The following is a 14,717-nucleotide window of genomic DNA, read 5'->3' as shown; positions in this document are numbered from 1 at the left end:
ATACGGTGGAAAGAAATTTGTCTTGGGCTTATAAAAATTTATCTGATACGAGGCAACATAACCTCAGCACAAAAAGGCTGCACTGCGAGTAATGTGGAGGTTCTGTTAACTCCTAGCATTTATGTCGATAAGATGTACGGTTCGTTTGAGTAATTCTCTCGGGCTGTCAAGTAGGATGACGCAGGACTCATGGAACGGAAAACTCTCCCGCTATCCTGGGTTCTCCTTGTTCCCTCAATCAATTACCAAGAGACAGAACAGACGGTAGGAGTCCACACTGTCTATACAACCAGTTAATGAAGTTATCAAGAGGCTCTAATTTTACATCCAGTAGAGAGCATGAAATCTGCGACCAAAGAAATACGTGGAAAACATAGCCAGAAGAAGGAACAGGATGGCGGGACACGTGTTAAGACATAAGGGATTATCGTCCATTGCACTCGATATAAAGGGTAAAGTTAAAGGGGAAGATGCAGACTGGAATACATCAAGTGACTGGCGACGTAGCTAGCAAGTGCTACTCTGATATGAGGAGTTTGGCGCCGAAGAGGAATTCATGGTGGGCCGCATCAAACCAGCCAGAAGACAGATAACTGAGGAAAAAAGTAACTAACAATGGTAGGGGAAGGGCGGCCATAACGGCCATTTGAATCTGAAAGTCCGTACGGAGCTTGTGTCGTACGGAAACTGCATAAATTTGTGACGCGAAACTCCACTTTTAGTTCCACACAGTCATTTGAAGGCGAAGACGCTAGACGTTCAACATGCATTTGCTCCAGACGTGAATGACTCGACGTGGCAGACGCCATATTTCTTTGGCACACGTATCTGTTTTATACTGCAACTTACAGTAACGGCACATTGAAGATTTGTCACAAACACGTCACCCCTGTCATCAGCAATATAAGCCTTCAAGAGACACTGTGATACCCAAGACTTCTTTCTGTCTTTCGTTCGCTTGTGTCTCATCCCGCAGTTTCCTCAGGGTCGGCATGGTTACAATCTGATGTGGCCTGGCTAATTTGAAGGGGTTGCTGACCTCACCCTGTACCACAGGCGAAAGAATCAGTGTACCCCAGCTGTCTGCATCTAGTGTAAATCATGAAATAGTGCGAATGTGTTTCAAATGTCTGTGGGTCGTGTAACTGAGGCGGGACCAGCTCGGTATTCAACTAGTGGGATGTGGAAAACGGCCTAAAAACCACATCCAGGCTGACCAGCACACCCTGTAATGCTAATGTAAATATAATACTGCCATTAATCTGTATATTTTAAAATTTTTTTGTTCCATAATAATTTTGCAAAATGAATAAAATACTGTAACGAGAGTAAGCTCTTGTTAAGTGTAGTTTATCTGTTTAAAATAACCTCTTTGACGTAGGTGGAATAAATGTATTAAAACATATTTTGTAAATAATTATGTAATATTTCAAGTACAACTGTAATTAATTATGTTAATTTTGTATGTATATGCTGTCATGCAATTGTAGATGGTTCATACGTAGGTTTTTTGTAAGCAGAAGTGTAGGGATCATAGGTAGAACGGAACTCCGTTCTGTGGTGGAATGGAAAAGCTGGTGGGGCGCGCGAGTGAGAATTGGCGCGCGAGTAGCATAGAGTCGGTAGCTGCAATGCAAGTGGTGAACACGCATTTCGTTGGTCAAGCACTAGAGGTCCCTAATTTACCTGCAAGACTGGGTTTTGGCCTCTGACATGTTCTACATGATTGGCGCAGCACGGCAATAAATTAATAGCTCAAAAATTTGCAATTTCATCGTCGCCACCAAGAGGAAGACAGAGATAAGTAAATCAAGAGCCGTACCTGCGCAATGTTACTACGCAGCACCGCCTCACGCCACCTTCGACATCAGTAACAGGCAAAGTACTTTATTTAGAATTGTATCACAGTATGAACCATCCATCTTCAATCAGTGGAATATAAGTGTTCAATGTACCTTTGTGTTTAACCGTAATTTTCCTATTTCATTTACCTCAGTAGGGTCCTTACCTAAACGAATTTATTCCGAATATCCTGATGCTTATTGAAACTTGAATAATAGTAAATTACTGGCAATAGTAATGTTTTGGTAGCAAATTCTGAATCTCATTATTAAATACTAAAGTTTGCACGTATCAGTTTAAGAGCCACCGCTTTGCGTGACCATGAGGATAAGTTTTCAATAGTATTTCTCAAAGTAAAGTAACATAAATGTTTAACTGCAACAGTCTTAACAGTAATTGTTCGTGTTGCTTCTCCATATCAAAGAAAGCCAGATAAATATTGGTGTTAGTAAAACGTTAATAGTCCTAAAGAAATGAAATTTAGTCGTACAGAAAGTAGGATTAATAGCATTTACTGCCAAGTGACCGTAGTAAGTGAAAGTAGTTATTTATTCAGTGTCGAAAATTGACTTCATCTTTTTGTGTGGACACTGTGCCCGATTTGGGCTGGTGGCCGTTTTATTAAGCGAAACAGTTTAATGTTATAACAGGCTTTGACTGATAAAAGGTTTCCAAAAGTAATTATTCTCACTGCTTTTCCCCCAAACTGTATGATTCGGAGAAAAATTATTCGATACGTTACCACTGGGTTGAACACGGTTAAAATCTCTATCCGAGAGTGGATAGTTTGGAGTGTTAGTGCTGGGTAATTTTGTGGTGGTGCTCCGGCCGCTACTTACTACACAGTTCTGACATTCCGAGTCGCGGATCTTCCGTCTCTACGGTGGTAGAACTTAAACGTTCTGGTTCCGTACTGACGAGAACGCGAAAGTAGCAACCGGCCCTCGTCGTCAATCCGCCGGGCGGATTCGATCCTGGGACTATGCGCCTACCCGAGTCCAGGAAGCAGCGCATTAGTGCTCTCGGCTAACCTGCCGGGTCCCTGTGATACCCAAGACAAAAGGCCGAAATTACATAACTATAGTGTAGCGTAAGGGCTGAAGGAAGTAGGCCCTCCTGTGCGCTAAATTTTTCCTCTTTTGTTTGTTTTTTCTTTCATGTTAGCACTGATAATACATTCTGGGATTTTCCTATGTATGTAACACATCTACATCAACATTGATACTCTGCAAATTACCTTCAGTGCCTGGCAGAGGTATCACGTTATCTCACGGCAGTTGCGACACATCACCTTTCATTACGTTCTGCTTCGCAGGAAGCATGGTTCCAAAAATACAATTTCCATCTTATTCTTTATGGTATCACGTTATCTCAATAAAAACCATGACTATTTTACAACTTTATTATATCCCATTGATACATTTCACGAAAATAAAATTAAATGAATGAATCAGTCCTAACACTTTAGCAACCCAAATGAGCCAGCTTCATCACTTTTTTATTTCTTCTCTTGCTCCTACAGACTAGTTCTTGATTCATGAATTTAATAATGTAAAAGAGCCTCACTTTCACAAACAGTCTTATTAACAGCAGCTTGGTTCAGCACAGCACCCAGGTGGGTGTTCACAAAGGAAGCACCACAATTACTTATGTGAGCATATTCATCAAAAGTAGAAGTCATCTTAGTCTCACAATGAGTTGCAAATTCTTTGACATCTTCTGCACAAATCAATAGGCTTCCAAAGTTGCCTTCATAGCTTTTAAAATGACAATAAACTTTGTCATTTGCGTCTAAGTCTTGGCTGCCATCTACAAGTACTGTCCTACATTTATAACAGTCACGAATTGTAAGCAGTTTCTTTAATACATAACCAAACACGTATCTCATGCTGTTTACCTCTCCGAGGTCTGTTTGAACTTCCACATTTGGTAGTCTGATCACTGAACTCGTGTCACTGATGTCCAACAGTGGTGAAACAAGTAATTTGGGCGCTGCTTTCATATCCACTATTGTCTGAACCCAGTTGATCCCCTCACAATTGGAGGTAGCTACACTGTGTGTTTTCATTAATTTGCTTAAAGCACAATTACTGAATGCAGCACAAAACTTTCGTGGTGATGGGTTGCTACAAAAACCGCCTTTATGCCTTATCACTGAGAAAAAGTTTTCCAGTGGATCTTGATTAATTTTGCGTGTTAATAAATATAACTTGGTTCCATCCACAACATCATCAAAAAACATGTTCAAAGCGCTTATGTTACCCAGAAGTCCTTTAACACACTTAATCCTAGGTGAAAAGATTTCCCCATCAGCATCTACTAATTTCCGTGACCGTATCTATGGCTTTCCCCCCCCCCCCCCATGAACCATGGACCTTGCCGTTGGTGGGGAGGCTTACGTGCCTCAGCGATACAGATAGCCGTACCGTAGGTACAACCACAACGGAGGGGTGTCTGTTGAGAGGCCAGACAAACGTGTGGTTCCTGAAGAGGGGCAGCAGCCTTTTCAGTAGTGCAAGGGCAACAGTCTGGATGATTGACTGATCTGGCCTTGTAATAATAACCAAAACGGCCTTGCTGTGCTGGTACTGCGAACGGCTGAAAGCAAGGGGAAACTACGGCCGTAATTTTTCCCAAGCGCATGAAGCTGTAATGTATGGTTAAATGATGACGGTGTCCTCTTGGGTAAAGTATTCCAGTGGTAAAATAGTCCCCATTAGGATCTCCGGGCAGGGACTACTCAAGAGGATGTCGTTATCAGGAGAAAGAAAACTGGCGTTCTACGGATCGGAGCGTGGAATGTCAGATCCCTTAATCGGGCAGGTAGGTTAGAAAATTTGAAAAAGGAAATGGATAGGTTAAAGTTAGATATAGTGGGAATTAGTGAAGTTCGGTGGCAGGAGGAACAAGACTTCTGGTCAGGTGACTACAGGGTTATAAACACAAAGTCAAATAGGGGTAATGCAGGAGTAGGTTTAATAATGAATAGGAAAATAGGAATGCGGGTAAGCTACTACAAACAGCATAGTGAACGCATTATTGTGGCTAAGATAGATATGAAGCCCACACCTACTACAGTAGTACAAGTTTATATGCCAACTAGATCTGCAGATGACAAAGAAATTGAAGAAATATATGATGAAATAAAAGAAATTATTCAGATAGTGAAGGGAGACGAAAATTTAATAGTCATGGGTGACTGGAATTCGAGTGTAGGAAAAGGGAGAGAAGGAAACGTAGTAGGTGAATATGGATTGGGGCTAAGAAATGAAAGAGGAAGCCGCCTGGTAGAATTTTGCACAGAGCACAACTTAATCATAGCTAACACTTGGTTTAAGAATCATGATAGAAGGTTGTATACATGGAAGAACCCTGGAGATACTAAAAGGTATCACATAGATTATATAATGATAAGACAGAGATTTAGGAACCAGGTTTTAAATTGTAAGACATTTCCAGGGGCAGATGTGGACTCCGACCACAATCTATTGGTTATGACCTGTAGATTAAAACTGAAGAAACTGCAAAAAGGTGGGAATTTAAGGAGATGGGACCTGGATAAACTGAAAGAACCAGAGGTTGTACAGAGTTTCAGGGAGAGCATAGGGGAACAATTGACAGGAATGGGGGAAAGAAATACAGTAGAAGAAGAATGGGTAGCTTTGAGGGATGAAGTATTGAAGGCAGCAGAGGATCAAGTAGGTAAAAAGACGAGGGCTAGTAGAAATCCTTTGGTATCAGAAGAAATATTGAATTTAATTGATGAAAGGAGAAAATATAAAAATTCAGTAAATGAAGCAGGCAAAAAGGAATACAAACGTCTCAAAAATGAGATCAACAGGAAGTGCAAAATGGCTAAGCAGGGATGGCTAGAGGAGAAATGTAAGGATGTAGAGGCTTATCTCACTAGGGGTAAGATAGATACTGCCTACAGGAAAATTAAAGAGACCTTTAGAGATAGGAGAACCACTTGTATGAATATCAAGAGCTCAGATGTAAACCCAGTTCTAAACAACGAAGGGAAAGCAGAAAGGTGGAAGGAGTATATAGAGAGTCTATACAAGGGCGATGTACTTGAGGACAATATTATGGAAATGGAAGAGGATGTAGATGAAGATGAAATGGGAGATACGATACTGCGTGAAGAGTTTGACAGAGCACTGAAAGACCTGAGTCGAAACAAGGCCCCTGGAGTAGACAACATTCCATTGGAACTACTGACGGCCTTGGGAGATCCAGTCCTGACAAAACTCTACCATCTGGTGAGCAAGATGTATGAAACAGGCGAAATACCCTCAGACTTCAAGAAGAATATAATAATTCCAATCCCAAAGAAAACAGGCGTTGACACATGTGAAAATTGCCGAACAATCAGTTTAATAAGCCACAGCTGCAAAATATTAACACGAATTCTTTACAGACGAATGGAAAGACTAGTAGAAGCCGACCTCGGGGAAGATCAGTTTGGATTCCGTAGAAATACTGGAACACGTGAGGCAATACTGACCTTACGACTTATCTTAGAAGAAAGATTAAGGAAAGGCAAACCTACGTTTCTAGCATTTGTAGACTTAGAGAAAGCTTTTGCCAATGTTGACTGGAATACTCTCTTTTAAATTCTGAAGGTGGCAGGGGTAAAATACAGGGAGCGAAAGGCTATTTACAATTTGTACAGAAAGCAGATGGCAGTTATAAGTGTCGAGGGACATGAAAGGGAAGCAGTGGTTGGGAAGGGAGTAAGACAGGGTTGTAGCCTCTCCCTGATGTTATTCGATCTGTATATTGAGCAAGTAGTAAAGGAAACAAAAGAAAAATTCGGGGTAGGTATTAAAATTCATGGAGAAGAAATAAAAACTTTGAGGTTCGCCGATGACATTGTAATTCTGTCAGAGACAGCAAAGGACTTGGAAGAGCAGTTGAACGGAATGGATGGTGTCTTGAAAGGAGGATATAAGATGAACATCAACAAAAGCAAAACGAGGATAATGGAATGTAGTCGAATTAAGTCGGGTGATCTTGAGGGTATTAGATTAGGAAATGAGACACTTAAAGTAGTAAAGGAGTTTTGCTATTTGGGGAGCAAAATAACTGATGATGGTCGAAGTAGAGAGGATATAAAATGTAGACTGGCAATGGCAAGGAAAGCGTTTCTGAAGAAGAGAAATTTGTTAACATCGAGTATAGATTTAAGTGTCAGGAAGTCATTTCTGAAAGTATTTGTATGGAGTGTAGCCATGTATGGAAGTGAAACATACACGATAAATTGTTTGGACAAGAAGAGAATAGAAGCTTTCGAAATGTGGTGCTACAGAAGAATGCTGAAGATTAGATGGGTAGATTGCATAACTAATGAGGAGGTACTGAATAGGATTGGGGAGAAGAGGAGTTTGTGGCACAACTTGACCAGAAGAAGGGATCGTTTGGTAGGACATGTTCTGAGGCATCAAGGGATCACCAATTTAGTATTGGAGGGCAGCGTGGAGGGTAAAAATCGTAGGGGGAGACCAAGAGATGAATAAACTAAGCAGATTCAGAAGGATGTAGGTTGCAGTAGGTACTGGGAGATGAAGAAGCTTGCACAGGATAGAGTAGCATGGAGAGCTGCATCAAACCAGTCTCGGGACTGAAGACCACAACAACAAACAACAACAACATCTATGGCTTCAGTGTATTTAAAATTTCCAAATGTCTTGAGGCACTTGTAATGCAGTTCCTTAAGGATACAGGCCCTTTAACACCATATGCATTAAATATGTCAAAAATATCGTTTACTTTTTGGCAAAAATCTGCAGTAGCAATAGCAGATGATGATATGGTGCCACAAGTAACAAGTGTCTCAATGCGTGCTGCTACTGTATGACTCAACACACGAACTGCAGTGTTTACCTTCATTTTTGAAAATGCTAGCAGTTGGACAGCTCTTTTAGTGAGCTTGGGGGCCAACTTGTACTTCCTTTCATAATCACTTGAGTATAAATGACAAATGTCCTTCCTTGAAGCAGTGCCAATCCCTCCTTCATCTGTTGTGTGGATAATGTTATACCTGAATAAATTATTACGTATGCTTTTTATCAAGTGTGAGGTGTCATAAAAAAGATCTTACTCCCTTCGTGTACTAAGCATGGATTAACTGGTGTGATACCCAGTCTGTGCCTCCACTCCACAAAATTCGAGCCTTGGTCTGTCACACATGTTTTTACAACCAAACCAATCTCTGTGAGTTTTCTGACAACTTCAAAAAATATGCGCGTCAAATGGGTGGCTCCTACTGGTCCTTTGGAGAAATAATATACTAATGGCTGTTTAAAATTTGATAAGATGCCGTTAATCATTATAACTAATGCAGTATTGGCAACCACAGATGTACGTATGAAACCCATGTCTTCAAATCCAATAACACGATCCCTAGAGCTGTCATATATCAAATTTTCCATTAGTGACATCTCATCCATAGACAAATTAACAATTATATCAGTTTATGGTAACTGCTGCACTTTCTGCTTTAAAAGATGAAATATGTTATTATTTATCCCACAATTTAACTGTATATCTTCCACATACCTTGAAACGTCCCCTTAGAAAAATCTATACAAGACTGTGCTTAAACTGACACACAATATTTTTAGCGCAACGCAATCTGACTTTCAAAAATCCCTACAAAAGAATGGCCCTGACTAACATTAACCTATACGTTTCACAAATCACTTACCTCACAAAAATCTTCATTACTCGAACTACTGCAATATAGCGAGCGCCACTACTGCCAGCTAAATAAAAGATTCAAACTACGGAAGGCACTAACTACTGATAGGCATAGTTAGCAAATGTAAGATTTTTGTAGAGAACAAACAATGTATTTACCTTAATAGTCATAATATATATAGCAGTTCATGACATCCAGTCTAACAAATTTCAAACCTCCGCCATCTCTCTCCCCACATCCACCACTGCTGGCGGCTCGCCTCCAACTGCGCAACGCTACGCGCTGTTCACATCCAGCTGCCGATTTTCATACAGAGCGCTACGTAACGTTGCCAATAAGAAAACATAAACAGCCTACTTGCAACCTTTGTAAGGTACGTACTGATGGAAGGCTAAAACAGCGTGATAAAAAACTGTATGCCTGAGTACTACAATACAACAAATTAAGTGCAAATTACTTAGTTTCATCTTCCCATCTCGCACCACGTTTTCCATTCAGTGGTATACTCATTTGGCTTATCAATAAATCGAGAGCATCTTTTTTCAAGTACTTGGAACCAACACTTTTTAAAATGAGCTTATCCTTTTGTACTTGTGTCCTGTGACGTGGTTGCAGTTTATTCTTACAATGGGCACTTTCCTTGTCACGTAGTAATTTTGTACTAAGTCTAATGATTTGCACGTTTTTACATTTCACACAATTTTCCAACACGCGAATAATTTCACGTAATCTAAGCATTTCATCTTCAAAAGATGTCTGTGTTGCAGATTCCGTTGTTAGTGATTTTATATGTCTCTCGTGTAGTAACACTTGTGGTAGTTGTTTCTTCTGTGTCAGGAGACAGTTTTATTGTTTTTGCAGTAACACTTTCACGTTTGTATGGCAATTTTCTCTTCATCGTCACTAGTTGTGGCTTATTCGGCACGACAAATACCGTAGGAACAGCATTGCATATCGATGTCTTCTTTTCCGTGCTCATGAACTGGTTTGACTCGAAATGTAACGCACAAAACTTCACGTTATTGTGCAAATAAAGGGCATCTTTTTGCAGCAGGTCCTGTCTTCTACTGTTTATTAACCATTTCTTGCTCCTAAAAAAGAAAAACAAATTCAGTAATTCAATAAAGTTTAGAAAAAAATCGTAAATAAAGAGCGCTCTAATATGATGTTTCATACCTCTCAGGGTCCTTAGGAAACCTGAAGAATGACAAATTTGGTGTCTTCTTCCTATTATTACTGCAATTTCTTGCACTACATACGCTGCCTTTCGTAAAAAACATCTTAAAAATGAATATAAACGATACTGTTTACATTTAATGAATACCGTATTCAGCAGCGTAGCTTCTCCACCGCTTGAGGCGCTGTTGTCGCTGTGTATAACAATGTAAGCCCAGGATAGCTACTCCAGTCAGTCAGATTGCAGGCCGAAGACGCGTCTGGAAACGAGGAAATGTCTCGCATTCTCGTCTTTCGATAAAGCTTTCACGATCTGATTCGATGAGCTCAACATAATGTGTAGAGATCTCAATACAATTTTTTCGTATACAAGATACAGCACGAGAAGCTTTAGGTACGAAAACAGCAAGTGTAATGGGAGGCGGTGCTACACACGAAACACCGTAGTTTAACCGAGATGTTCAAGAATTACTTGTTAAGTCAGTGACAGGCGGGAAGACTGCATGGGGTGTAAAATTAACAGTAATAGGTCTAAATCGAATACACGAAAAATAAAACAGCATTATTGCAAGTGATAGACAAAACGCATGAAACGATACCTTTATGGAACACAATGTGTGGTGAATGCCCCTGGAGATAATGAACGATGCTATTGAACACATTCAGATATAGAATATGCAAAAAATTCAGTGGGAAAATTATTTTCGACCTTTCTTTGCCTGCGTTGATTGGGGTATCACGCCACCAGCATAGTCGGTTATACCCTTAACATTACTACCCTGTCCACGAGGGTAATGAAAGAAAAACGACTTTTGTAGATGTTACGCTTAAACTTAACCCTCGCAAGCAGAGTACATTCGTAGTCTGAAAGCCACACGAATTCAACGATGTAACAGTTTTGTTTATTTTGTACTGTTAGAATTCACTATATTGTTAGGTAAAATTTACACAGTTCTTAAGTGCTCAACTAATCCAGTGGTGGAATATAGGAATAAACTTTATTAGGCTTGTAAGCCCATTTTCGAGTACAGAACTGTTTCCCAAGATGGAAACCACGTGAAGGAAAGTGGGAAATAATTCGTGCAGTCACAAATCTTTGTCGAATAGTAGGAGCGAGTGCCGTGAACAACGTACTAGAAATCCCGACTGGTAGGGGCTGAGTGTGGGAGTAAGGATGCATTTGAAGGTCACTTTTGTACGATTTTCTTGAGTAACTCGAAAACTACGGCCTCTAGCGAAAACGGACCCCAGTGTAAAATTATTCCTACAAAAATGTCCTGTTAATTGTTTCTCAAGGATTTGTAGTTTGCGCGTGGCGAACGAGAGAATGAAAATCTCTCGCATGGTCTTTGAAGGCCAGTTATAACATGGCGGGCAGCATAAAACAAGATCCGTAGGGGCAGCTGAGTCACCTTGTATATTATACACCAATTGAAATGTGTACAATGCGAAATATTTAAGAATGCTTCACGAAACATAGCCTTCTATCAGTGCTAAAAACTAAAGAAAATGGCGTAAACTGCTTATGGCGGTCTCCAACGAGAATTTCTTCATGTGAGTCTAAGATTTGTCATGTGACTGAAGTAACGACCAAAAGTAAACACGTGTTCCTAGCTACACTATCCGCTAGGTACAACACTCTCCCTACCTAAAACTAGCGTAATGGCATTTCAGGGAATATTCCCATTCTGTTCAAAGACTATTATCAACTCAAAAGCTACAGAACAAATCCCTTATTTCTCCTATCTGGCTGCTGAAATAAGTGACAATAAAGGCTGATATACTGAAACTACGTTTCACCGTTTTTGGACACATTTGTGGTGACGGTGAGTAACAAGACAGGAAAGGGCATGAGAATAAAAGTAAATAAAGGCATCACCAGGTTTAATGAATGGGAGTGAGACAGACGGACGTCAGTAACACCGAAAGGTCGGAAATGAGGACTTCAAGAAATGTTAGAGGGTGTACAAAATATTAGACCCAATACGTAATGAACACGGAAGATCAGAACTTAAGGTTTAGAATATTAGAGAGTGGATGGTAACAGAAGAAGATCGAAAGAAGGTATTAACCGGATAAATGAAGACAGATTGCCAAAACGCATTGGGCTAATAAGCCATAACCAAGAAGAGATTCGGGAAGGCCCAGGAAATGAGGAGAACAACTCTGAGTGTGAAGTCAGAAGACGTATTTTTCCTTCCTAAATCGTGGAGTGCAGAAGATCAAACAGACTTTTACTCATGTCGTTATTTTATAGCAGGTATCTTATCCAGTGATTCCAGTAATGATTTATTACATTTTTATTGTGTGTCTAAAGTTTTTCCGCATGTCTCAGTTGCAACATACTCAACAAGGAATGCAGGAGTATCAACTGGCCAACAATTGTACGGGCCGTGCAGTGGGAGGCAGGGAGGGTGTACGAGGTCAGTTGCGGCGCTTCGCCAATCTTCACGACGTATCGTTCGCGGTCATTCAGTTGGAATTCACTTTTTCCCAGCATTCGACTTACTTCAGTTATTCACTGATTTTAGAAAATGTTGCAACTAGAAGGGGAACCTTTGTGCTATCGTTCATAAATAAGTAATCACAGAAATACTCATTCCTCTGCACACAAATCTACACCAGTCCGCTTATTCGTAGCTGGAGTAAACACTGTCCTATTAAATGTCATAAAGTTGTTCGATGCAAATATAAACGTCAAAATAGGCAACATTTATAGTTTAAGGCGAGATTTCGTAGATTAAGAAGTTGACATGCATTTACCTGCACGTGGTTTCCATCTTCGGAAATAGTTCTGTATTCGAAAATGGGCTTAAAGTCCTAATAAAGTTTCACGAAGCAAGGCAAAAAGAATCCCGTTTAATCAACACAATACGAAATGTTTCTCCAAGATCCTACAGTTAAATCAGTCTCTTGCAGCCAGAAGTGTGGAGTATAATATGGTGTACTGAAACCCAAAATAAAACCAACCTCCTTTCAGAGAAAAATGTTTTTGCATTTCTTTCTGAACGTCCCTCGTAATTCTTGATCAGCTTCGAATGTGAAAAGCTTCTCCCACTGGAAGCGACAGTCACTGGCATGGTTAGCAGTAATTGTTGGGTCATGGATTTCCAATTTCATTTAAGTATTTCAATATTAGCACTGAAGTTCTCATATTCTTGTTCACTTTTTCTCTGAACACTTTGATTTCTGTCAAAAGTTCTGACGCAACAATGTCTTTTCATTATTCACCATTTACCTTTTATACTTAGCTCTCTGACACGTTTATTTCATAGCGTTTTCAGTGTCTCAAGTTTTTTGATGAAAAAAACTGAATATTTCGGAATACGTAGTCAGCTGCCCAAACTTTTGTTGCAAACTTATTAATACTGTGTCAACGACAGGGTAGAAAAAATCAGTTTCGTCTTCTCCTCTGGAAGCTGTGCTCTGCAAAGCACATCGTCATTTTTACAACCAAATTGGTTTCTTTTGGTGCCAGTTCTCTTTTGTTCAAATTTTGCCCAATCTGTAAAGTTTCAGCTATCACTTTCGTAGTGAAAAAAAATCTTCCTCACGGAAATTCTCACTTAAATTTTATTTAACTTTCGAGCGATTTGGTTGTTAATTTCAAATTCATGTTTTCTGCCTGGAGGGCCTTACTTGCTGCTATAAGGGCAAAGAGAAACTCATACCGTATGACAACACCGTCAATAAACTAGAAGTTACCTAATTCGTTCACAGCAAGTAAGTGTTCTTCGCTTTTTGTTTTCAATTCATCAATGCTATTGCTCACCCCAAGAAGGGCATCTGTGACTTCTCTTGATTGGTACGTCATAGTTTCGACACTCTCCACCCAGCTTTCCCATCGAGGTTCTGAAAGCTTCTTCACTGTTAATTTTGGTACTCTGTTCAATATGATTTCCGCTCTCTGGGAGGATGCACCGAAAACAAAGTATAGTCTTTGAATTACACGAAAAAATGTGACTGCTTTTGCTGTAGGTTTTGCCGCATCTGATAGCACAAGATTAATACTCCAGCTAGCACATGTCAAATAAAATGCTCTTTGATTACATCGGGATTCTGGTTTGAACACCACTTCAATTACCTTCTATATTTGTACCATTTTCGTAACTTTGGCCTCCGCAGCCACGAATATTGAGACCTAGTTGGTCTACTTTCGATGCACGGGTTTTAGGCAAACTTTCTCCTGTTGTTGAAGAGACATCCATAAAGTCTACAGTCATTGTGTGTTCTTATAGGTTTACAAACTTAACAAGCAATGTCATTTGTTCATTGTTGGTTGTATCAGGAGTACAATGAGGGACGACTGAAAAATATGTACTTTCTTCTAGAAAATTAACGTTTTGTACTTTGAGTGCAAGCAAATTTATGAGTTAATGTTGAATGTTCTTGTACACAAGAACGGTCAAGAATTTCTTAAGTTTTTAACCGCGATTAAAATTTTCTGCAAAACAGGGTCAAATTCTGCAATTATTTCGATTAAACCAAGAAAATTGCCATAATTATATTGACAGAGCTTTTAGCTGGCTCCTATGAAGGCCATATTATGCTCAGCCAGATACCTGGTGGCGCGTATAATTCTGTTTAGAGCCTAAAACAAGTGTTCCTTTTCTCTTTCTAGTAGTTCACTTCCATAGCTACCACTTTTTTGTTTCAACTGTCTCACACTGTATGCATCTTTTTGCAGAGTGTATGTGGGCAACTAATTGTTCATGGCCTGTAAGCCGATCTCCTAAATGAACCCAGTCACAGAGTCTGTCACTTGACAGCTTGTTTGTAGGAGATCGAAAAATTTTACAACAGTAACAAAGAACGTTTTTGGTGCATTTCGAATACACAATCCATTTTCGATCCCTTTTTTCTCCATTGGGTAAAGTTGGTACGTAAAAATGAATTGAAAATTTTCCTCCCCTCTCGTATTAAAGATAATAAAAATATACAATTTTAATAGAGCCTTTCTGTACAATTTCATTTATCATGGAGGATGTTAACGTAT

The sequence above is a fragment of the Schistocerca serialis genome, chromosome 1 (genome assembly GCF_023864345.2).
Source record: "Schistocerca serialis cubense isolate TAMUIC-IGC-003099 chromosome 1, iqSchSeri2.2, whole genome shotgun sequence".
Taxonomy (NCBI): Eukaryota; Metazoa; Arthropoda; class Insecta; order Orthoptera; family Acrididae; genus Schistocerca; species Schistocerca serialis.
This window is presented reverse-complemented; position numbering follows the sequence as displayed.